This window comes from Moschus berezovskii, chromosome 21 (assembly GCF_049115385.1).
Source record: "Moschus berezovskii isolate FMDL1 chromosome 21, NW_MosBer_1.0, whole genome shotgun sequence".
Classification (NCBI taxonomy): domain Eukaryota; kingdom Metazoa; phylum Chordata; class Mammalia; order Artiodactyla; family Moschidae; genus Moschus; species Moschus berezovskii.
The window spans coordinates 37,103,801-37,128,651 of NC_142480.1; the positions used below are offsets into that span (position 1 = coordinate 37,103,801).

Here is a 24,851-nt window from a genome sequence, read left to right on the forward strand (position 1 = left end):
GGTGTGTTTGAGCAACGACAACACAGAAGTAGGCTGCTGTGGGAAACAGGCGTGAGTCACCGCCAGGCTTCCTTTCGCGGAGGAAAAATAAGCTGCCTTGTTAAAATTGTCACTCAAGCCTGCCAGGGGCGTTGGGGGGCGGGGGAGGTGGTTGTGGTTGTCACTTTTGGGGGCATGGCCGCCCTCCAGGCCTTGGGGGGCATGGACACTGCTGAGTAGTGGCATCCCGCTTATGACACCAGGTGAGCAGTGGCATCCCGCTTATGACAAGTGGCTCAGATGCCAGGCTCCCTGTGGGTGTGGCCAGGGAGGAGGATTTGGCATGTTTGTTCAGTGGTGACTTGTAAAAATAACACAGGAACTCTTTTATTAAAGTGGCTGTGTTACCAATCAGCGTGTTTTAATAGGACACTCAATTAGAGCAAGACTTGCAGAGAGGCAGACACCCCCACATAAGCTGACACCTTTTTCCCCAGTCGCTGGCTCCCATCCGTCACTATCTAACAGGGTCTCCTGTTCTGGGAGGTGGGGGGGGGTGCAGTAGTGTGAGAGGAAAGCTGCTCTCTGCTTTCACAGCACCCCCGAAATGTGGGGAAGGGGCAGTGGGGGGTGCTCAGTCGCTGAGCACCCACTGTGTGCCAGGCCCAGGGTTGGGCGCCTCAACATATGACCTCGCTTAACCTTACAGCCGCCTGGTGGAGTTGGTGTTAATCAGCTCCATATTTTTCAGCTGAGGAAACAGAGTTTCTGAGAGTGACTTGGCCACAACCTCCGGGCCCGTTTGAGCCGAGTGGGCTCTGGCAGTGGGGGATTAGCAGGCTTTGAGGGTCCTTGTTCTCCTTCCCAGCAGCCCTGCAGCCTTCCATCTGGACGGGGGCTTTGTGGTGAGCACCTCAGCTCTACACCAGCCCCCTCTCAGGCCCAGGGATTCTCTGGGGGGAGCTGGTGGCTCAGAACCTCAGGTCAGAGGCCAGTGAAGGGAGAGGAGACTATGGGAAAGTTAGAGTGTGCCTACGTGTGTGCTTGTACATGCAGGCACGCACACACACACACATGTACATGCACACACATGCACACAGGCACGCACACACACATGCATACACATGCACACACATGCACACGCACACACATGAGGGCAGTGCATTTTCTCATGCCACATGCCCGCCCCCTGGGCACCCGGCTGCTTACTCCACTGCCCTGATATTAAGTGCTTTCCAGGGCTTCAGAGAGGGCCCTGATTTTAGTTCCTGATCATGGAGGGTGGGGTGGTTTGATCTCAACCTGGAGCAAAGAGAAATCTTGCTGCCTTGGTCAGGGGCCTCCTGGGCTCTGGATGGGCTGAGTGGAGCTCGCCCTACCCTGGAACACCATACCCAGATGGGCCTGGGCTGAAGTGGGGAGACTCGGGCCAGACAGACCTCACCCAGCTATTTCTCCCTCACCTCCTGGCCCACCGCTGATGATGGTGTTGCTTCGGCACTTCCTCTGTGCCGAGCATGGTACCAGGGCTTTCCCATGGGTGGTGGCCCCGTCTGATCCTCTCAAGAATGCTGTGGGATAGGCACTCTCATCATCAGGTTTCAGACGAGAAAACTGAGGCATTGAGAGGGTCGGCAGCCTGCTGAGGCCATGGAGGAGGGATTTGAGTCCAAGCATCTAGCCTCAGGGGCTTCCAGGTGGTGTTGGTGGTAAAGAACCTGCCTGCCAATGCAGGAGATATCAGAGATGTAGGTTCAATCCCTGGATTGGGAAGATCCCCTGGAGGAGGGCATGGCAACCCACTCCAGTATTCTTGCCTGGAAAGTCCCATGAACAGAGGAGCCTGGTGGGCCACAGTCCATAGGGTCGCATAGTCGGACATGACTGAAGTGACTTAGTGTATATACACATCTACCCCTGGAGGCGGTGCTCTTAAACAGATGGAGACCTGGCTGCTCCCTTGTCCTGAACATAAGCCTTGCCTCTTCTATCAAGTGCACCCTGACTGCCCAGCCTGCTCTGAACTCCATCAGGTTCAGCGGACTCTCCCTAGCATGGCAGCCGTCTTGGCCCTTCCTGATGGATCTCTAGGCAGGGCCTAGTCCTGCTTCCCCTCTGTCTCCTAGGAGCATGCAGGTGGACCACAGTGGTGAGGAGATGCCCAGAAGTGGACAAAGGAACCCAGCTCTGGAAGCTGGAGATGACCTGGGCAGAGTCTAGTTTGCTCAACCTGCTGCTCTACAGACAAGGGCGTAGAGGCTGGAGACGGAGAGGGGCTTATCAGGGTGCAGTGAGTTAGAGATGGAGCAGGACTCTGGACCCCACGTTCGGTGCTTGCTCCTCCACACCCACTTGTTGCCCTGTTTTTATCAGAGGTGGGGCCAGGATGGGTGGTGGGAAGAGGCCAGAGGGAAAGCTGGCTGAGATTCCCTTTCCTCTCCCTCCATAGCCTCTAATCTTCCAACCACGCAGGCTTGTGCATTTTCAACCTCCCTCCCCTTCTTCACCTCCCACCATTAAAAAAGAAATTGGGAGACAACGGGAGGGGTGAGCTGTTGACTTAAATGTTTAAATTAGCCTCACTTTGCTGAAAGCTGGGTGTCAGGATAAATCCATTCCTACAACGTCATATATCTTTCCCTGAGTGGGAAGTTGGTGAATAAATGAATGTTCTTCATATATTATTATGGCCTGACACAGCCAAGGCGAAGAGAGGCGGCCTGTGGTGATTAACGAGCAGGTCTTGGCTAACGAGCTGAATGTTGGGCTTCTTACCAGGGGCCCTGTGCCCTGAGGCCTGTGCCAGGGTGGGGGGTTCTAGGCATTTCCAGGCAGCTCTTGCTCATAGACACCTATGGCTGCCTTTCTTCTCCTCGTCATCCTTCTCTCTGTCCCTTAGGGCAGCCTCTCACCCCTTGCTGGCTCTCTTTTTCCTCTCTCCAGTCTTCCTTCTCTGAAGACTTGAACAGACCTCTCTGTGGTTCAGGGTCCACTGAAGGCCCTGTGTGGTCAGGGGAATAGAAGAATTCCCTGAGGATACCCTGCAGGAAAACACTGAGACCCTCACACCTACATGGCGTTTTTAGATCATAAGCACCTTGACTTGGCCTTCACAATATCCCCATTGATGGATGAAGAAACTGAGGCGCCAAGATGGAAAGTGACCTCCTTAAGGTCTGTGGGGACCTAGCCTATGCCTATGGGTGCCCTCATCCCCACCTTAGATTCGCTCTGGGTGGCTAGACCCCCCTCCCCCGTGATGCCTTATCCCTGGAGTCAATCCCTCACACATAGTCAATGCCTGATGCACACAGTCAATGCCTGATGAACCCATTCTGGGGATGCGAGGCGGGACCCCAAGCCAGGGGAAGTGTCCTACCATCCCGCAAGAGTGGTTCACAAACAGTCTTGTTCCGGTGGCTTGGACCTCCTCGGGGCAGGCTGCCTGAGAAGACCCTTCTCAAAGACATCATCTCAAACATCAAACCAACATGATCCTGGGAACCTGGGAGGCCTCCTGGAGGAGGTGACCCTGAGACAGGGACACTGGTGGGGGAAGGGGAAGGGAGGGTGGCTTGGTCAAGGAGGTAGGCAGCCAGGCCCTGAGCATCTCACCTTATTCAAGGATGGTGGGACTCCTGGGGTGTCTGGCTCACTCCCCAGTACAGGGGCTGCAGGGATGTGTGGGGAGACCTGAATAACAGAAATGGGGCCATTCCCTCAGGCTGGGCTCCAAAGTGTCCCTGAGGTCAGCATATGTGATCCTGGATGAGTGTGTCTGACAGGCCGCGGAGCCCTGGGTGTGCATGCACACATGTGGAGGTGTCCAGTCCCCTGTGGGGAAGATGTGTGGGTGGAAATAGAGGCGCGCCCGAGCACATTCACGTAGAGTGGTACTTTTGCAGTCGTCTTTCAAGTTAGCGTGTTGACACAAGTGCTCTTAAGACTGTGATCAAAATGCACAGACGAGGGAGGGGAAAGCCAGTCAGATGCCCAGATGGAGGGAAGTGGTCATACGTTCACTGACTCACCAATCAGCTGTGCTGAGCCAGGGGCAATGCCTTGGCTTGACCTGCTTTGTGTAGTGTGTGTTCATGGGTGTGTGGTTGTCATTGTGTGTTGGTATATGTATTGTGTAGCTCTGTGTGAGAGTGTGTGTCCATGGCTGTGTGTCACCATGTATTTCGTGTGATTGTGTGTGTGTGACTGCATCACTGTTAGTGCTCTATACATGTGGGACTGGGCTTGCAAGTGTGGGTATCAAGTGTCTGAGCTCCTCACAGCCCCCAGTGGGACTGTGCGCTCTATAACTGTAAAGCTCTCTTTGCACACGAGGGGTCATCTTCTGTCACCGTATGAGGGGGTCTCCCTGTAGAGATCTTGGCATGAAATGCAAACATTTCATGCAAAGATGGGCACAATGAAGGGCAGAAACAGTATGGACCTAACAGAAGCAGAAGAGATTACAAAGAGGGGGCAAGAATACACAGAAGAACTACACAAAAAAGATCTTCACGACCAAGATAATCACGATATGTGATCACTCACCTAGAGCCAGACATCCTGGAGTGTGAAGTCAAGTGGGCCTTAGGAAGCATCACTACAAACAAAGCTAGTGGAGGTGATGGAATTCCAGCTGAGCTATTTCAAATCCTAAAAGATGATGCTGTGAAAGTGCTGCACTCAATATGCCAGCAAAATTGGAAAACTCATCAGTGGTCACAGGACTAGAAAATGTCAGTTTTCATTCCAATCCCAAAGAAGGGCAATACAAAAGAATGTTTAAACTACCCCACAAATGCAGTCATTTCACATGCTAGCAAGGTCATGCTCAAAATCCTTCAAGCTAGGCTTCAACAGTAAGTGAACCTAGAACTTCCAGATGTATAAGCCTGACTTAGAAAAGGTAAAGGAATCAGAGATCAAATTGCCAACATCCACTGGATCACAAAAAAAGCAAGGCAATTCTGGAAAAACATCTGCTTCATTGACTAGGTTAAAGCCTTTGATTGTGTGGATCACAACAAATTGTGGGAAATTCTTAAAGAGATGGGAATACCAGACCACCTTACCTGCCTCCTGAGAAACCTGTATGGGGGTCAAGAAGCAACAGTTAGAACCGGACATGGAACAACAGACTGGTTCCAAATTGAGAAAGGAATATGTCAAGACTGTATATTGTCACCCTGCTTATTTAACTTATATGCAGAGTACATCATGCAAAATCCTGGGCTGGATGAAGCTCAAGCTGGAATCAAGATGGCCGGGAGAAATATCAATAACCTCAGATACGCAGATGACACCACCCTAATGGCAGAAATTGAAGAGGAACTAAAGAGCTTCTTGATGACAGTGAAAGAAGAGAGTGAAAAATCTGGTTTAAAACTCAGCATTCAAAAAACCAAGATCATGGCATCTGGTCCCATCACTTCATGACAAATAGATGGGGGAAAAAATGGAAACAGACAGATTTTATTTTCTTGGACTCCAAAATTACTGCATATGGTGACTGCAGCCATGAAATTAAAAGATGCTTGCTCCTTAGAAGAAAAGCTATGACCAACCTAGACAGCATATTAAAAAGCAGAGACATCACTTTGCCAACAAAGATCCATCTAGTCAAAGCTATCGGAGAAGGCAATGGCAAGCCACTCCAGTACTCTTGCCTAGAAAATCCCATGGATGGAGGAGGCTGGTGGACTGCAGTCTGTGGGATCACTAAGGGTCGGACACGACTGAGCGACTTCACTTTCACTTTTCACTTTCACACATTGGAGAAGGAAATGGCAACCCACTCCAGTGTTCTTGCCTGGAGAATCCCAGGGACGGGGGAGCCTGGTGGGCTTCCATCTAAGGGGTTGCACGGAGTCGGACACGACTGAGGTGACTTAGCAGCAGCAGTCAAAGCTATGGTTTTTACAGTGGTCATGCATGGATGTGAGAGCTGGACCATAAAGGAGGCTGAGCACTGAAGAACTGATGCTTTTGAACTGTGGTGCTGGGGGACTCTTGAGAGTCCCTTGGACTGCAAGGAGATCCAACCAGTCAATCCTCAAGGAAATCAACCCTGCATATTCATTGGAAGGACTGATGCTGAAGCTGAAGCTCCAATACTTTGGGCACCTGATGTGAAGAGCCGCCTCATTGGAAAAGACCCTGATGCTGGGAAAGATTGAGGGCAGGAGGAGAAGGGGACGACAGAGGATGAGATGGTTGGATGGCATCATCAACTCAATGGACATGAGTCTGAGCAAGCTCTGGGAGATGGTGAAGGACAGGGAAGCCTGGTGTGCTGCAGTTCCGTGGGATCACAAAGAGTCAGACATGACTGAGAAACTGAACAACAACCATGTAGAGATCAGAACCCACTGAGGAAGAAAGTGGGCTCAGCTGGGCAGGGGGGGCCAGTAGCAGGAAGAGGGAATGGTCTGTCCTAGCTCTTCTGCACGAATGTGGACTTGCATGTTCCTTGGAGCTGAGACTTTGCCTCTGTAGGGAGGAAGCCAACCAGCTGGGCAGAGGGTGCTTACAAAGGAAGGGAGCTGGAGAGGTAGATGGCAGAGTGCCTAGCACATAGTAGATGATCTGTAAAGAGCTGTGACATGAAACCAGGGATCCAGTTATGGAGTTTCCTTTGTGACCTCAGGGAAGCTGTTAAATAGACAACATTACTGCAGTGTAATTAATGACACTGGCTCCATTTGCTAAGTATTAATACCTACAGTGTAGGCAACACTGTTAGCCAAGGGTATTTTACCATTTTTTTTTCTTCCAGATAAGGAGATGGAGGCTCAGGGAAGTAGTGACTTGCTCAAGAATTGATGGTGCTAGGCTTCAATTCCAGGTGGGACTTCAAAGTTTGTATTCCTTCCCTTTCTGTGCCTCGGTTTTCCTGTCTTCACTGTCAGAACCTGGAGGAGATGTCTTGATCTGGCCATTCTCTTTGAGTTTGGGGAGTGCCTTGCTTCAGAGCTACAGCCTGCTGACCCTTGAGTTCTCTTTTACAGCCTGCTGACCCTTGAGTTCTCTCTGAGTCTGGCCTTCAGGGAACCGCTTCCTTCCCAGTCAGATCCATGAGCCTCTGGCACTGAGGCCAGTGTGGGACTGGGGGTGGGGGGTGAGCAATGGGGCAGGACTGGGAACCCCTTGGAGTGAGGGGCATCTCCTTGCTTCTGAAATGAACTGGGTGGTTCATTTCATATAGTCATAGGAGGGTCCGAGCCAGTAGGGAGGGTTTCTACATCCATCTGTGGCCAGCTGGTCCCATTTTCTATAGAGTGGGCTGATGGAGGGAGAAACAGCACCCTTCATTTGCAAAGCCCTGCTCAGGTCTAAATTCTTTCCACCTACCTGCTGTGAGCTCCACAGCCACCTTGGGAGCTGGAGACCCTGGGCCCCTTTCTTACAGGTGAAGGAACTATTTCCTGGAAGCTTGTGAGTTTCCTAAGGTCCCCAGGGAGTGAGGGCTCAGTTGAGGCTCTGCCCACTCTCTGCACCTGGCCCTCTAACAGGCTGGGGGCAGGGAGGCTGTGCCTCGGGGTGTGGATCCAACCTCTGAGGGGGCAACTGAGCCAGGATGTGGGGCCAGATGGGCTGCTCTTCCATCTCCTCCTTCTCAGAGCCTCTCCCCCCAGGATACCCAACATGTGCCCCCGCTGGGGCTGCCACCTGCCGGCTGAGTACCCGAGCCAGCTCTACTGCGCTGGGTGGGGCGTCATGTCGCCCTGTCCCAGGGAGGCGGGTGTGCCTAATGAATTAATTAGTGTTGGCAAAGCACTTGGAGATCTCGGGCTGAAAGGTGTTCAATACACGCAAATCAGAGTGATTGTTATTACCCATAATTATGGAGTTTCTGCCGGAGAAATTATTCCAAAGCGGACGGTGGCTGGGCCAGCACAGAGCCCTGCCAAGATCTGCTCCTCAACAGCAGTAGAATCTATCTTCCTTCCATCCCTCCCTCCCTTTCTCTTTTCCTCCCTTTCTTCCCTCTTTGCCTGCCTCTCTCCCTCCCTCCCAGCTTGCATGTTCTCTCCCGGCTCTGGGCCTGCTGCCTGTTCTTCCACAGCAAATGCCTTCTTTGTCTTATCTCTCACGAAGACAGGCACCTGGCACAGTTGGAAGAGGAGGGGATCCAGCAGTAGCCTCTCACTCTCTGGAAGAGAGAAGGATCCAGGAGCCGAGCCTTCCTTGCCTCTTCTTTTAAATGGGCCCACAAGGGGTGCCCTGTGCCTCCTTGGCTGTGGGAGGACCGAGTGTGGCAGTGCCTGGGAGGGCACTCTGGGCTGGAAATTTCTGCCTGTGAAGCTTGCATTGTTCACACAGACTGTGATGTGTGTGCTGCTGCATAGGCACACATGGTGTGTGTGTGCTTCCAGCCTCTCCTCCATCAGACTGTATTCTCAGTGTGACTCTGGGTCCTTGGCTAGACAGTTGGTCTCCCAATGGCTGAAGCTGAACCTCCTCCCCCAGCCTGAGCATGTGGCCCCCATGCTGACAGACCCTGGCAATGCCCAGAACCAGCAGTCCAAATGGATTGTCTCTCAGCTATGCCTTCCTTCTCCCCCCCACCGCCGCCTCCAGTCCTCTCTCTCTGGCTCTATTCAGTTTTTGTACCCACCAGCTTCAGAGAGGGCCTCGCCCAGATTCAGCACCATGAACAGCGCCCAGCTCAGCCTGGGGCCCACCATCTCCTCCCAGCCGAACTCACCTCACTGGTTGTTCTGACAAAAACCTGCTTTGTCAGGTCGGGGTGCTGAGGCCAAGAGAATGCCAGTGGCTTCTCCAAGAGCAGACAGAAGCTTAGCATGAGAGCTGACTACAACACTGGTCTCTGGACTCTCCAAATGTTCCCAGTTGCAGCACATTAGAGGCTTTAGAAGGCCTTCCCAGTATTCAGTCAACAAACACTTAGCAAGCAGTACCTTTGTGCCTGTCTCTATAGCAAGTTCAATGACAGAGGAGAGCTGTAGGCAGCCGAATCTCTGTTCTCTCCACAAGAGGACCCACAAATCACCAACGACAACCACAACAAGGAGAGCTGGGCATGGCAGGCAAAGAATCGGGTGCCTGATTATGCGGCCTATGAAAAGTGCTCTAGACATGAGGCAGAGCAGGTCTCTGCAGGGTGGAACAGTCAGGCCTCTGAAAGAGATGGCACCAAGCCTGGAGAGGCAGAGAAGAGGGGGAAACAGCGTGGTTACTGAACAGGAAGCAGGCCTGAGGCCACCTGTGTGTGTGGGGTGGGGGTGAGGAGCCCATGCAATGGGGTAGGGCGGGGGCAGCGATGAGTCTAGGAAAGTAGGCTGTGCCCTCGTTGGGGGGCTGGTCTCTGCCCTGTGGACACGAGGGAAGGCTGTCCATCACCATGGACACTGCGGGATTTCCATTCGGCTCTCCAGTGCTGCAGCCTGGCCTGCTCCCAGCATCCCACCCCCACCTCCCTCATCCTCCCCTCCTTCACCTGGGCTTGGCCGATTGCATCTGGAAGTGACAATAGGCCCGGGTTGTCTGTGGGGTCTTTGTGCCCTATTGCTCAGCTGTAATCTTTCCATCCAACACTGGTGCCTTTCTCTTCCCTGGCATTTGTCAGAAAGATGGGACAGAGCCCCAGAGCCCGTGGAGAGGCTGAGCCAGAGCAGGCCTCTTGCTGCCCATCGATTCGCACTGCTTTTGCCAGCTGCCTGAGCGTGTTTGCCGGACACCGTGGGGCTATGTTTGGCTTCGGATAATGAAGTAATGTTCTCACTGAGGAAAGGATGGAGTCTGCTAATTAGCTCAGTTGCCTCCTTCGAGGACAGATTCTTTACTGTTGGGCTCCTGGGGCTGGCTGAGTGTGGGGGCTCTGCAGGGGGCCAGGAGGGTGGGCTGTCCACCTTGAGGACAGAGGGTAAGACAAGAGGGGCCAGGCAGACAGGGCCCACACAGAGGACACTTTCCAGAAACGCTGTCTCTTTGGCCTTTGGGTCCCCCAGCAGGGCCTTCTTGGTCAGGGTCAGTGTGGGGGAAGGAAAGGCCTTGGATTAGATGGATCTGGAGTCCATCCAACCCCAACTCTGCCACTTGCAGGTCTTGTAACCTTGGGCAAGTCACTGCTGACCTCTCTGGGTTTAGAGTCGCTTCCTCTGAAGAAGGGCCCAGGGTTGCACCGTGGTGTGAGAGGGTGGCTGTTTAGCCTCAGGGAAAAGATGGAGAATACTGGATGCACAGCAGGGACTTGGGAAGTGTTGGCGGGCTCGTGGTTCACTGCTTGGGGCCATGCCCTTGCTTTGGTGTTGTCTTAGACCTTGTTCATCCTGGACATGTGTACCCTCCCCCCAGCTATCCGATCGCTTAAAAGATGAGGTTTTCTTTTACCTTTCCCGGGCTTAGGAGACAGTGGGGTTGGTTGACTGGCTGAATTCAAAGGCTGAAGGTTTGGAAGTGCCCTCTCCCTTAGAGTGGGCTTCCCCAGTGTCTCAGAGATAAAGAATCTGCCTGCCAATGCAGGACATGAGGGTTCGATTCCTGGGTCAGGAAGATGCCCTGGAGAAGGAAATGGCAACCCACTCCAGTATTGTTGCCTGGGAAACCCCATGGACAAAGGAGCCTCGCAGGCTATATATAGTTCATGGGGTCACAAAGAGTTGGAAATTACTTTGCAGCTAAATAGCAAAACACAGGTTTGGGGCTGGGGTCCTCCCATGGCCCCATGGGAAGGAGTTAAAGATCAGACCAAGTGAGCAGAGGGGAGGGGTCTGGGATGGGGAGGCCAAAAGAATTTGGTCCCTCCTCCAGGAAGTCCTCCAGGGATCAGCTGGAAATCTTCCTTCCCTGTGTGACCCTCTCTACATAGACTTTCACTGGACTTCTCCCAGGGTATCTTCACCACCCCCACCATTAGAGGTCTTATAATTTGTCCCATCTCTATGAAGCTTTTCCTAAGTTCTCACATATTCATGACTGATCAGCTCCACAGGTGCGATGATAGCCGTCACAGCAGTAATCGTAGTAATAATGGTAATCCTAAAAGCATTCGAAGTATAACTTGAGAAATGGCCAGATGAGCTCACGCCTGGTAGGTCAGTTCAGGCTGACAATCATGATGATGTTCCCACTCTTTGCTCCACCTCTTTCCCTGTACACAGGATGGTGCGACACCCTCCCACCCTCGAGGGGCTCTCAGTGGGAAGAATCTCCCCTCTCGGTGCATCCCCATCCCACCTAACCTCCTCCTGGCCCGACTCAGGTGGCATCTGCCTCTTCCCCATCACCCGGCCCGGTCTCCGGCTCTGGGCTTTCTTCAGGATGGGCTCCACAAGAACAGAGGGTCTGGTCTTGTTGGCTGAAGTATTACCAGCACTTACCCAATCCTGCCATGTAGTAGGTGTTCAACTAATATTTGTTTAATGAAGGAATGAGTATCATTGTTTGGATTAAGTGAGATCGTGCATGTTAAGTACTTGTCTTTCAACAGATATTTATTGAATGAAAAATATGTCTTTGGATGGAACAAAGGAGGCGAATGGTGTCAGGTGTCTGGCTCATAGTAGGCTCAGCACGTGGGAATAGTGGTAAGCGGTAGTTTTCTTAGATGGACTGAAAGCAGGGCCAGGGAGAGGGGTGAGGAAGAGAGGCAGGCCCCGGGAAGAGGCGACAGTGAGGAGGAGGCTGGTTGGCAGCTGGGGCCCTGACACCCACTCGGTGTGGAGCTGCGGCCTGAAGAATGTGTGTGTGTGCACGAGTGTGGGCGGATGTGTGTGTGTAAAACAAATAACTGGAAAATGAATTTAATTATAAGGCACTTTTAATAGCTATTTTTATTTAATCCCACTAATTCTGTGTCTCGTGTAGCCCAACTGTAATTCTATTCTTCTTACTCATTTGCCAGTGAGACTGCAGGGAGAGGGGAGAGGGAGTCTGCCGCACAGGAGGCAGCAGGCGTCCTCCCACCCCAGGTTGGCTAGGCCGGCTGTTGACCCTGAGGGCAGGGAGGAAGGGGTGACTAGCAAGGTTGTCCCAAGGAGGATCTGGGAAACGGCACCAACTCTGTCACCAGCGCAGTTAGTCCATCTGATGATGTCAACTCAGCACCTGGGGTGGGTGGGGGTCAGGGAGCAATGGAGAGTCAGGTATTAATAGATCCAGGCTCAAATCAAAGTTAAGCCATGCACCTTCACCTCAGAGAGACTCACTTTCTCCATCTGTAAAGTGGGCATAATGCGAGGGGCTGTTTGGAGGATTAAATGAAATAGAGCAAGCGTACCCCACAGCTTGGTGCTTACTTAATGCTTGTTCCTGTCTCTTCCTTACTCTCTCCAACAACCCCCAAGCTAGTCATTTTTCTGTGTTTTCAACCTCTCTGGCTGCTCCCAGACAGCCCTCAACTCATTGGCAGAGAAGGTGATCAACTAACTCAAGAGCCAGTAAATGGCTGGGGTGCTGCCCCTTTTTACAGACGACCCCTTGATGACTGCGGGGAGGCCCGGGATGTGGGGTGGGGATGGTGGTCTTGTGGGGGGACCGCAGAGGCGCTGAAGTAGCCTCACTAGGCAGCAACAAGGAGGCCTATGAAGTGACAGTGCTAAGGGACAAAGATGACCCATTCTTAAGGAGGGACCCCTGGCCTGGCTGGCATAGGTCAGGAGCTAGAGACCCTTCCCTGCTCCGGGCCCTGTTCAACTGCAGCCAGCAGCGTTAACTGAACCTTTTTTTGCCTCTGGCCCATGAATCCAGGCGTGGGAGAGCTGGGTGAGAGGAAGAGCTGCAGGGAGACTTGCCCAGAGAGAGACAGGGCTGTGGAGGGCTGCTCACCGGAGCCCCGCCCAGGGGATGGTGCTGTTCTTGTTTCCTGGCAGGGCTTCCTGTGGTCAGGAAAGGCAGGGGCCCCAGAAGAGCCCCTGTACTGGGCCGGGCAGGTGATGGTGGGCCCAGACCTCCCTCCAGGACCACTGCAGGAATTGGACTGGGGCTGGGGCAGGATCCCAGTTCTCCTGGCTCTGCTCACTGGGCCTGAGCCCTCCTCTAGTGGCAGCCACTTCAGGGTTCCAGGACTTCCAGGGGTCTGCAGGACCCAGGTGGGTGGCTCCACGTGGAGGCAGAGGGGCTCCCCCTAGGGCCTGGGCTTCTTTCAGATCTTCTCCCAGGGAATCCCTACAGTGATGCTGCAGGGAGGGTGTGACTCGCTCCATTTTATGGATGGGGAGACTGAGGCCCAGGAAGGTTAAGAGACATGATTAGCATTTGGGTCATCTGATTCCAAGGACAGTTCCTTTTCCTCGTTGGCAAACTGGTGGCCCCAGGGGTGAGAGGAGGGGATGTCCAGAGGGTGAGATACTGTGGAAAGTACTGCCTCAATAGGAGAACTCAGAGTGCCTGTCCTAAGATTCAATTCCTGGTTTTCACACCCCCAGGGGCCCAGTGGAACTCTGCCCTGAAGCCCTGTAGGGCTGATGGTGGTGGGCAGCAGCTCATCCTGTGAGGGTGAGACTCAGGGAGGCAACCACAGCCCCTCTCTGGATCATATGGAGGGAGGAAGCTTGGCTCTGGGTTCAGACCCTTGCTCTGCTTGGCTAGGGTTCAAACCCTCACCCATAGTGTGAATGACCTCTGACCAGCCACTTGGCCCCTGAGTCTCAGGGTCGTCTCCAACATTAGGCACACAGTAGGTTCCCCCATGCTTCTCCCTCCTTCGCCCACTTCCTGCGCTGACGCGTGGAGGTGGATAATGACTGAGGGTGTGATTTCTCTCCAAGATATTTTCACTTTAATAGGAGACTTTTATGCCTCTGAACCCCAAAGGAATGCTGTTTCCCTTTAATGGTGACATTTCAGGCGTGGTGGCAGCTGCGGGAAGATGCTGGGGTGGGGGCTTGCCTGGTTCCTGTGTTGTCGTATGCAGCTTGTTCTCTGGCCCTTCTCCGCCCCCACCCCCTTCCCCAAGGGTCCCCCTGCTCTGTTCATGACAGGTCAGCATCTCGTTAATTTGATTGAGGGATTTGTTCCGAGCATGCTTGCCCATCAGTTTGGTGAAAGCCTGGCCTGGGAATTGGCAGACATTCTGCAGCAGCCAGGGCCAGGCTGACCTCTGCTCTTCTAGGAAGTAAGGGGTCACCAGCCCAAGAATAATTAACAGGTGCACAGCAGGAGTGATTAACCCAGGGAGGGAACCTGAAGGTCTGGTGCTTGGGAGGAGTCTCCAGGGATGGATCTTATCTGGTCATGAATGCGGACCCTTAGGGCCTGCCTGTTCTCCGACTTGGACTCACTGTCAACCACTCAGTCCTACCAGCAGTGACCACGAGCTGGTGCCTGCCATGGTGTGGCCGTTTTGTCGTGGCTAGAGAGAGGAACAGAAGGATCCAGGATTAGTGTTCTGGAGGAGCCCTGCGCCTGGGGATGGGGGAAACTCAGCAGAACTTAAAGGCAGGGAGGGTTTGGAGAGGTCCCTGGAGAGTAGATTCTAGGGGAGTGGCCACGTGGGCTTTGGCTGGAGGCCTGGGTTCTGGTCTAGGTTCCGCATTTGGCTTCATATGTGACCTTGGGTGAGTCGCTGCTCTCTCTGAGCCTCAGTTTTCCAGTCTGTGCAATGGGAGTTTTGGTCCGGATCAGCTAATCTCTGCACCTCTCCTGTACCTTCCATCCCTGATTCTAGGAGAGCTTAGGGAAAGGGCTGAACCTGAGGGTTGGGGATGAGGGTGGTCCCAGAGCACAGGGAGCTGGAGAGGGGTGGGGGGCAGATGTATGTGCTGCCATCCGCTGCGGCTGGCACATTCATTAAGCATCTCTAAGACGGATACACCCCCCAGTTCACCTGGCTCGTGGGTCTCGGGATTTATTTCTTACTGAATGGTGTCATCCATCACGTTAGCTTTGCTGCCAGCGAGCGCGGCGTCTTGCCTGAGTCTCCTGCAGGGTAGGGTGCCTTGTTATCCTCCAGGCAGGGCTCACCTCCCCACCAGCCATGCTTCTATACCTGATGGCCCTTTCCTCATGGCCTGGGGGCAGTTCTACCCTCTAGGTCTGCTTTAGTCCTCAACTAGACTGCAGGTTCAAGGTGTTCCAAAGGATGCTGGGCAACTGGGCTGGCTTCTTGGAGGCGGTAGCAGTACTGACTCTGGACCTGAGAAAATAGCTGAGCAGGAATGGGACAGGTGGAGAGACAGGTAGGTGCTTTCAGCCTTGGGGTTGGGCAGGGGGTGGGATACCATGGCACGAAGTGGAGGAGGTCCCTCACTCGCACCGTGTTCCTTATGACGGGCCCCCAGGAGTGCTACTGCCTGACTTATCCTGACCCAAACTCGGGCACTCTAAGTCCTCAGTGTCTCAGGAACCATTTGGTGACCTGACACTGGTCTCCGTTCACTCAGCATCTCCATAACTTTTCTGTGTCTTGGTCTCCTGCAAGAAAAGGGGGATAATGATAGTACCTACTTCATAGTGTTATTGTACTGATTAAATGAGTTTGTACATGTAAAGGGGCTTCCCACGTGGCGCTAGTGGTAAAGAACCCACCTGCTAATGCACGAGACATAAGAGATGCAGGTTCAATCCCTAGGAAGATCCCCTCAAGGAGGGCATGGCAACCCACACCAGTATTCTTGCCTGAAGAATCCCCATGGACAGAGGAGCCTGTTGGGCTACTGGTCCATCGTGTTACAAAGAGTCAGACGCGACTGAAATGACTGAGCACGCACACATGCACGCATGCATGTAAAGTCATAGAACAAACCTGAGTACGTTGTAACTGTTAAATAAAAGTTAGCTGCTATTGTTTTTGTTACTGAGGCTCAGAGAGAGTGGGGGACTTGCCCAGGCACATGGCTCATGATGAACGTCCAGGATTCAGACCAAGGCCTGTTTAATTCCAAACCTCTGCTCTTACCTCTACTCTGGGCTTTCCTGGTGTCTCATGGACATGTCCATTGTGTGACCAGTATCAAGGCCTCCCTGGAGGTGTTGGACCAGCCTGTCTACAACACATTCACTTCCCTTTCAAGGACCTTTTCTGTCTTACTCACTGAGGACCCTCAGGGCCTGGCGCATAATAGTTGCTCAAGAAATACTTGTTGATTGTCTGGCTGCATAAATGAAAGTAGGGTGGGCCCCCACCTGCTCCTGGAGCCTACAGTGCTCACCGCCTGAGCTCCTCAGATCCCACCTTTCCTGCTCGGTTGGGAGGGAACGACCCCCCACCCCCAGGCTCACAGAAGCACCCCCTCCAGCTGGCCCCCTGCCTTGCTGCTTCCCTCCCCCAGCAGCAGCCTGGGGTTTTTTCTTCTACTCTTGCCCCCACCTGCAGTCGCCGCAAATCTTCAGTCTCCTTTCTGTCTCCCTCTGTCCTCCCCACTTACTCATTACAAAGAGAGTAACTCCTGAAGTTGAAGCCTTTGCCTCTGCTTTTATATTGAACTATAATTTGGCTATCTAAAAGGAGAGAGAAAAGAGAATCACCTCCCACCCTGTGCCCAGAGTAGTCTGTCTGCAGAAGGATTGGAGAAGACCCTGCCAACCCATTTTAGGCTGGGGCTCCTTAGGCAGGGCACAGGGCACAGGCCTGACCCAGGAAGCCTCGGCTCTGCCCCCACCCCCAGTCATCTGTGCCCTTTCAGCCCTTCAACTCCACCTTGGGGTTTTGGGGTCATGTGCCCCCTTTCACAGAGAAGATGTGAAAGGTGCTGTCTGTCTGCTCCCCGGATCCTGGGCTCCCCACTAGCCCTCTCTCACTACCCTGTGGGCCCTGGTGGAGGTGATGGTCGTGGGTGCAACGGATGAGAGAAGGAGCCCAGAGAGGATTAGGGGTTGCCCAAATCCCTCAACGAGACTCCTCCTGGCCGGGGAGGCTGGCGGAGTTCCAGGGCCAGCCAGGTCACCAAGGAGAGGCAGCCTAGGTGTCCTGTCTGTGCACTGAGGGGTCTCTCTTCCATCTCCCACTGTGCCCCCCTGCCTTCACATGAGTGAGTGTTGTGGGAGCCCATGAAAGCAGGCTGGTGGGGAAGGCCAGCCCCCACTGTGCCTGGGGCCGTGGGGTCTGCACGGTCATATACTGCCCCACACTCAGCCCCTGAGGCTTCATCCACCTGCAGCTGTCTTCTGCTCACCCGCTGTATTGGCAGCGCCCTTGCCTCCCCTCTCTGCCCTGGGTGAAACCGTGTGTGTGTGTTTCCCACGCTCCCTGGAGCGGCCTGTCAACCTCCGCAGTTCGGTTCCCCTGCTCGCCTCGTGGCCTAAGCTCTCTGATGGGCTGGATAAAAGTTATGGTTCTGTGCACCGCCTGGTTGTTTCTCGTTGCTGGACCGGGAGCAAGATGCGGTGTTCTTGTCCTCCTCTCTGAAATGGGGATGCCCACACCCGCCTCGGAGTGCTGCTGGGAGGGAAGGTGAGCCGCTGTGTTGGGCCCCGGCCCCCTACCCCGTGGTGCCTCCTCAAGCCCCAGTTTGCTGTGACTGCTCCCCAGAGGCTGCGGGGAGAGGGTGCAGTGATGGGCAGGGACGACTGGCTGGACTGGACAGGAGCCCGTGGTGGGGGGACCAGCCCGGGCCTTCTCACCCCTCAGAGGCTTAGGAAAAAATGTTCAGCTCCACACATGCCCAACAGCAGGTTTTCTGGCCTGACCAGAGCTGGGCCTGGGAGGCTCAGACAGGTCAATCAGCATCCCTGGACCGGCCCGTCTGTTTTGGCCTCACATTTGCCCGTAACTGGCTGAGCCCCACTCCTCTGCTTGGATCAGCCTATGAGCTCCTGGGCACAGAGTGATGCCCAATATTTCCATCCACCTGGCATTCAGGCTCTGCCCATGAGTATGGCCCGAGCCTCTCTCTGCCCTTCCTCCCACCAGACTCTCTCCCGCTCTGTCTGACCCTGATTCCTCTCAGCCCCACTCCTCTCTGGGTTCAGCTGAGGTCTTGGGAAGCCTTGTGTTTGGGCGTTCTGGGTGAGGCTTCCCTGGTCTGTGTGGGGACTAGGCTTCAGGCCCTAGCAGCAGGCCGGGCTGGCTACACTGAGCTTCCTGTGCCTCCAGCAGGCCCTGATGCCCGCAGAGCCCACAGCCCCAGGGGGCTGCGCTGGAGAAGCTGAGGCGGGAAGCCACTTGCCTGCAGAACCACAAGGTCAGGCTGGGCTGTTCCGTTTCTTCCTGGCAGTGATGGGCCCTGGGGAGAGAGGCTGGCCACACTACCATCTGTGGGAGCTGTGGCCTGCCCCTCTTGGGTGGTCAGGCTTGGTTTCCGGGGCTGCCTGGGAGATGCGGGAGGAGCAGGCAGTTTCAGGGGCCTTCCTGGGTAAGAGCTCTTCACCTCTACTGTGTCCCTGGGCCCAGGAGGCTGGGACCTCAGGGCCCCAACGTGAAGGACAGAAAGCCTGAGACTGGCCAGGGGGTTTTCAGAACAGCCTCTCAGGGCAATATGGTAGGTGGGGAAGGGGATGGTTTTTTTCAAGGTTCAGGCTGGAGTGGGCTGACTGTGTTCCCAGGAGCCTGGCCAAGCCAGAAACTCTGGGTGAGGGCAAAGAAACAGACCTGCTGAAGGTTCTTCCCTCGCCTGGGATGACCTGCTGCCTGAAATACCTTTCCTGGTCCACCAAACATCTCCTCAGAGAATGACTTCAGCTGTCTCTTCCCTCCCTAGCTCAGGTTTGGACTCTCCAGGTTCCCATCCCCCATCCACAGGCCACATGGTGTGGTACCTGCCTGCCTACTGGTCTGTGAGCTCTTCTAATTGGGGATGAGGCATCTCAGATGGCGCTAGTGGTAAGGAACCCACCTGCCAATGCAGGAGACTTAAGAGACGTGGGTTCAATGCCTGGGTCGGGAAGATCCCCTGAAGAAGGAAATGGCAACCCACTCCAGTATTCTTGCCTGGAGGATCCCATGGCCAGAGGAGCCTGCTGGGATACGGCCCATAGAGTCTCAAAGAGTTGGACATGACTGAAGCGACTTAGCACGCACAGTATTGGAAATGGGTGCTTAAGGACCTTTGGGCAGCATCCCACCTGCCTCTGTTGCTTTGTAGAAGCAGCTGCTCTCTGAGCCTCAGTTTCCCCTTTTCCATTGTGACTTCTTAAGGGCTACAGCTTAGTGATCAACCTAGGCTTTGGGGTGCCCGCCTCCTCAGGCCTTTCCTGAGCTGCTCTGTCTCTGCTGCCCTGGATCCCTGCCACCCCGCATGCCCCGGCTTCTATTGTTCATGTCCTTCTTTATTCAGAGCCCTGACCCACCTCTTTAGGAAGCTCTCTCTGATGCCCTCAGCCATCACTGATCTGAGCCGGAACCTTCTGATGGTGTCCCAGTTGCTCCCTTTTACTTGCCACACACTGCTGGCTATGTGTGGGGCCCTGGTTACACAGAGACTGCTCAGCATAACCCATGTGAGCAGGGGGCCTGTAGAATCCCGCAGGCAGGGTGGGGAGGCACTGGTGTAGGAGCTGAGGAAATAGAAATTCCTGCCCAGGGGCCGATTAACCAACATTTGAACTGTCCCTTGAAGGAGGAGGCTGGAGGTGAGGGGAGTCTTGAGGTTAGAGTCCAGGCTAGAAAGGGACTTGTATGTCAGGTAAGGAATTACAGGATCTGGCTTCCCTTTGCAGGTAGAGAGCCCAGGGAAGAAGCCGCCCCTCTGACCCCCTACTGGGTCTGAGAGCAGACCCTCCCGATAATTCCTGCAACCCTCCACCCACACCTTCTGCTCTGTGGTCTTCTACTTGTCCTTAGGTTTCTGCTCTAAGGATGCTATCTCAGGCAAGTCTCCCCTGACCTCTGTCTATGCTCTCAGAGTACCCCCGCTCTGCCCCTGGTGACCACTGATTGCTCACCAGGCTTTCGGGCCACTGAGGGCAGGAATCAGAAGGGTTTGGTTGTCCCTTGGGTCCCCAGCTGCCAGTCCAATGCTCGGCACAGAGTAGGTGCTCAATAAATGTTGATTGATTGTGTGGACATATGTTGCAGCACAGAGCAAGTCCCAGGCAGGAGGGTGGGGTTGACTGGGGATGGGGAGGCATGGACCTCCAGTGAGGTGGGGCAAAACCTGGGTCCCAGTTGGAGCTGGGCTTCTTTTGTGCATCTTTCAGTTCAGTTCAGTTCAGTCGCTCAGTTGTGTCCGACTCTCTGCAACCTAGGCGGCTATTTAAAAAGAGCCCTTTGCTGGAACAAAAGTCGTCTCTGGCAGCGCCTCAGTGGGCGGGCTGGGCCTTGCGGCTCCCTTTGGAAATGCTTTGCAAAGAGGGGGTCTGAGCCAACTTGTCACCCCCAGGCTGGCTGGTGACTCTGGGGAGTGGGGGCGGCCATGGGGATGGGGCTGTGGGAGGAAGGGCCATTGGCCGATCCAGTCCTGACCTCAACGAAATTATTTTTAAAACCTGCGAGAGAAAGGAGATATTTTTAACCTTTATTCCATCAAGGCATCCCAAGGGAAAAAGAAGAGGGAAGGAGGCAGATGGAGAATTGGGAGAGGGGCATGAACAGAGGCGGGGGCTTCCAGGGGAGGATGAGCAGCCCCAGAGAACCTTGAGGATGAGCTTTTTTGTCCCCAGCCCTTTTAAATTTTTTAAAAGCTCCAAACAGCAAGAGGGACAGTGGAGTTCATTATATCGAGTTATCTCCTCCGTTTCAGGCAAAGATCAATCTTCCGAGTCTTGCAGCTCCGAGGGGGAAGAGAAGAGAAAGAAAACGGGAGGCGAAGGAAAAAAACTCCCTGGACCAATTTCCGCTGGCTAACACGATTACTTGGCTGCCTGGCAGCAGCGCCAGCTGTTGGCAGCCATCCTGGCCCCCCGCCAGTCGTGCTCAGTTGCCGGCTGCCCCCCAAGGCTCCCTCCTGAATGGGACAGGTTGGCAGGTGTAAGGGCCCCAGTTCCCCCTTGGGGCAGGGGCTGCTGGGCTTGGCATGCCAGGGAGGCCCCAGGCCCCACTTCTCTCCAACGTGCATCCGCCACTCCAGCTGGCTTTGTCTCAGCTTTGAGCCCACCTCCCTGCCTTTGCTCAGAGGGTCCTGCCCTGCCAGGTCTGCCTTCTGGCTCCTTCCTGCTTCATATGGGAGCAGGTTGTGTAGGAAACAGAGGCACAGGCTTTGGAGTCAGATAGAGCTGCCTCTGCCCGCTCATTCATTCATTCATCAGATATCTACTGAGTGCTAAGTGTTGAGTACCGCACAGGGTAAGAGGTGGATGCAGAGGTGAGTAAGATGCATACGGTCCCTCCCTGCCTTGCTGGGTTCATCTTATGATGAGGAGATGCGTGAACAACAAGGAGTAAATCAACAAGATAATGTCAGGTAGGGATAAAGTCTGGGGCTTCCCTGGAGGCTCAGCAGTACAGAATCTGCCTGCAATGCAGGAAACCTGGGTTTGATCCCTGGGTTGGGAAGATCCCCTGGAGGAGGGCATGGCAACCCACTGCAGTATTCTTGCCTGGAGAATCCCATGGACAGAGGAGCCTGGCGGGCTGCAGTCCATGGGGTTGCAGAGTCAGACATGACTGAAGCGACTAAACAGCAGCAGCAGGGATAAAGTCCATGAAAGATGGGAGAGGTTGGGGTGGCTGGGGGTGACCAGGGAAGATAAAGGGGGTCCCATCTGAACAGGATGATAAGAAGGTCTGGGGAAATAGCATTCTGGGCAGAAGGAGCAGCAGTGACAGAGTCCCCGAAACTGGCTGGTGTGGGAGGGGGCCAGATTGTGGTTCAAGGTGAATTCTGAGCTGTGGTGGGCAGACTTTGGACAGTCTGGACTTGATTCTCTCTGCCATGGAAACCCCTTGCATATGGCTGGAGAGCGAAAAATTCTGTCTGTACCATTATGTGGCTGCTGTGATAGTTTGGGACCAGGGTGGGATCAGGGAGCAAGGAGAGGCAGGAGGCTGCTGCAGTTATCCAGGCAAGGGCTGATAAGGGCGAGAGCAGAGGAATAGGGGGAGCAGGTAGGTTTGGGATGTGTTTCCCGGGTTGTACTGACCTGGTGTGTTGATGGCTTGGGTGTGGGGTGAGGCAGAGAGGAGTCAAGGCTTGAGGGAGATGTAATTTTGGGGATAAAAATTAAGAGTTCTGTTTTGGACAGGTCTCTTAGATGAGCAAGTGGAGATGACAAATAGGCTTGTGGATACACACAGCTGGTGCTCAGGAGAGAGCTGGGGCTGGAGAGAGATTGGGGGCGTGGCTGGATTTAAAGCTACAGAGACCGGGTGAGAGCAGGTAGTGTAGACAGGGGAGAGCAGAGAGCCCTGCCAGCCCTGGGGCCTTGGGTGTTTGGAGGCAGGTTGGGTGAGAAGGGAGGAAAGCCTGGGAGCACAACCAGGAGAGGCTGAATCCTGGGAGCTCAGAGATAGAGTGTTTCCTGAGGGAGGAAGCAGTTAGCCGCGTTGGGGTGACTGCTGGGTTTGGCAAAACGGAGATTTCTGGGAGCCTTGAGGAGAGCAGTTTTGTGGAGCGACAGAGTGGAAGCACAGCTGGAGAGGGAGTGAAGACGTGGAGGCTGGGGCGCTGAGGAGGGGCTGCTCGAGGCCTTTGCTACCAAGGGAGCAGAAAGGCGGAAGGGCGTGTGGGTCGTGTGGTCAAGGAGCCTCTTGCCCTCCCTTTTTTCCTCCCCCTCTCTCTTCCTCCGTAATATCAGAGAAAATCGATATGTTCTTTATCAGATGTGTGACCTTGGGCAAGAAAGTTAACCTCTCGGAGCCTCCGTTCCACATCTGCAAGAGAGAAATGACAACCCAGATGTTACTGGATCTGGCAACTAGTACGTACTCAATAAATGGGAATTGTTCTTCAGTAGGCATTCACCTGGGGAAATAGCCTGGCGTTGGCATAAACATTTTTGGAGGACAATTTGGCAGTGTATCCAGATTTAACGTGTATACCCTGAGATCTCACCCCAGTGGTCCAGGGGTTAAGACTCCACACTTCCACTGCAGGGAGCACAGATTTAATCCCTGATTGGGGAACTAAGAAATGCTCCCCCCACAAGAAAAAAGTAAGATGTGTACACCTTTTGACCTACTTTTTAGGAATGCATGTGTACAAAGAAGCAGGCTTCTTCCTAGCAATGGAAATAAAGAATTGGAACCCTCTAAGCACTCATCCTGGGAGGCTGATTAAGTAGGTGAGAGTTTGTCCCTGAGTGGAGTTCCTCCATGTAGCACTGAGCATGGGGTGGGGGGCCTCCGTTTGGAGCATGGACACTGGTGTTCATGTGTTCAGCCACTCCCTAGGCTGGACGTTCTTGGGCAGGTTACTCTGCAGTCTGGTTTTCTTCTCTGCAAATTAGGCCAACAGTAGCACCCGTCTTGGGGAGGGGAGTGTTGATAATTAAATGGGTTAATACATATAGTGCTCAACCCAGTATCTGGCCCATAGTAGGTGCTTAGTGAATACAAGCAGTGATCATTATTATCTTTATATATAGACGGGGAAAGTTCTCCAAAATCAATTAAGTGAGGAATCTGATTATACACCAGCACAGAGACTTTCCTGATGTGTAACTGTGGGTTTGTTCTATATATAAACACTTGTGCACCTCTTAGTATGTCTGTGCAAATGTTTAGTGAAAGTTTCACACCAGATGGGCAACCTCTGGAGATGTGGTTGTGAGTGAGAATATGTTTACCCTATAGGTATCTGTATTTGAAGGGCTTCCTTGGTGGCTCAGTGGTGAAGAATCCTCCTGCAATGCAGGAGATGTGGGTTCAATCCCTGGGTAGGATTGAACCCCTAGAGAAGGAAATGGTAACCCACTCTAGTATTCTTGCCTGGGAAATCCCATGGACAAAGGAACCTGGTGGGCTACAGTCCATGGGGTAGCCAAGAGTCAGACATGACTGAGCGACTAAACGACAACAGCATCTGTATCTGAAGCTCTTTAACAAGAGAAAGCTTTCATGTGCAGGCACACCTCAGAGATATTGTGGGTTTGGTTCTAGACCCCCACAATAAAATGAATATTGCAGTAAAGTGAGTCACATGGAGTTTTTGGTCTCCCAGTGTACATAAAAGTTATGTTTACACTATATTACAATCTATTAAGTAATAGCATTATGGCTGAAAAAAAACAGGTACATACCTTAATTAAAAAATAGTTCATTGCTAAAAAAATTTTAACCATCATCTGAGCCTTCAGTGAGTCATAATCTTTTTGCTAGTGGAAGGTTTCAACTATTGCAAGAATTACCAAAAAGTGACACAGAGGCATGAAGCAAGCAAATGCTGTTGGAAAAATGGTGCTGATAGACTTACTCAGTGCAGGGTTGGCACAAACCTTTCATTTGTAAAAACAATAACTGTAAAGTGCAATAAAACAAGGTATGCCTGTATTACTTGTATAGGAATGAGACTACAATATGTAACAAAAAGTAAATGAGACCTTTCTCTCCTCCAGGAAGCCTTACATGACTGCACTGGCCCATAGCCCAAACCTCGCAGATCTATAAGCCACACTTCCTGCTGTGATCTATAAGCCACATTTCCACATTCATTGAGTCAGTGGTGTGTGCGCATATGTGTGGTCTCCTTGGTTAGCCTGTGAACTCCTTGTGGGTGTGGACTATGCACTTTGCAGGCCAGACACAACTAAACGAGCAGTTCTCCAAGTGTGATCCCCAAATGGCAGCATCAGCATCACCTGGGAGCTTCTTGGAAATGCTGATTCTCCGGCCCCATCCCGGACCTGCTGAAATCAGAAACTCTGGGGGTGGGGCCCAGCACATTGTGTTTTGACAAGCCCTCCAGGCAACTCTGATTCACCGACTGGTATTGATGGGAAAGTCAAGGCCCAGTGAGGGGAGTGGGCCTGCCCAGGGTTGTGGAGTGAACTGGCGACAAAGCTGAGATGGCCAGGTCAAGGTCCCACTTAGAGGTGAAAGAAAGGGCTTGGGTGCTCCCTCTGGCCACCACATCTGACCCCAGGAGGGAGAATCTGAG

At 53.4% G+C, this 24,851-nt stretch overlaps 1 protein-coding gene across 2 annotated transcripts in view; it reads left to right on the forward strand.

The window, feature by feature from the left end:
• LINGO1 (leucine rich repeat and Ig domain containing 1) overlaps nt 1-24,851 on the forward strand; it is a 216,223-nt gene that overhangs the window by 59,714 nt on the left and 131,658 nt on the right. The window lies entirely within an intron of this gene.